Source organism: Rhagoletis zephyria, unplaced genomic scaffold (assembly GCF_001687245.7).
Source record: "Rhagoletis zephyria isolate East Lansing unplaced genomic scaffold, Rhagoletis_zephyria_1.1 Rzeph_scaffold_00066, whole genome shotgun sequence".
Classification (NCBI taxonomy): Eukaryota; Metazoa; Arthropoda; class Insecta; order Diptera; family Tephritidae; genus Rhagoletis; species Rhagoletis zephyria.
The window spans coordinates 62765-63077 of record NW_016157150.1 but is presented as its reverse complement, the minus strand read 5'-3'; positions in this window follow the sequence as shown (position 1 = coordinate 63077).

The window sequence follows — 313 nt, the reverse complement described above, 5'->3', positions numbered from 1 at the left end:
ATAAGTGGGCGGTGCCACGCCCATTTTCCAAAAATTTATCATAAGCGTATTTCTTAGTAAAGAATTGTTCCAAACGTCAATTTTTAATAAATTAGCTTTAATATTCACTGATTTATCGAAGATTTCATATTTCTCTAAATTACCGTTATATGGGATGTGGGCGTGGTTATTTTCCGATTTTAAAAATTTTCGGCCATTTGGTATGCTGTACCAAGGCCAACAACTGTGCCAAGTTTGGAAGAAATTGGTGCAGCGGTTACCAAGATATACACATGTAACCATAAGTGGGCGTGACTACGCCCATTTCCAAAAA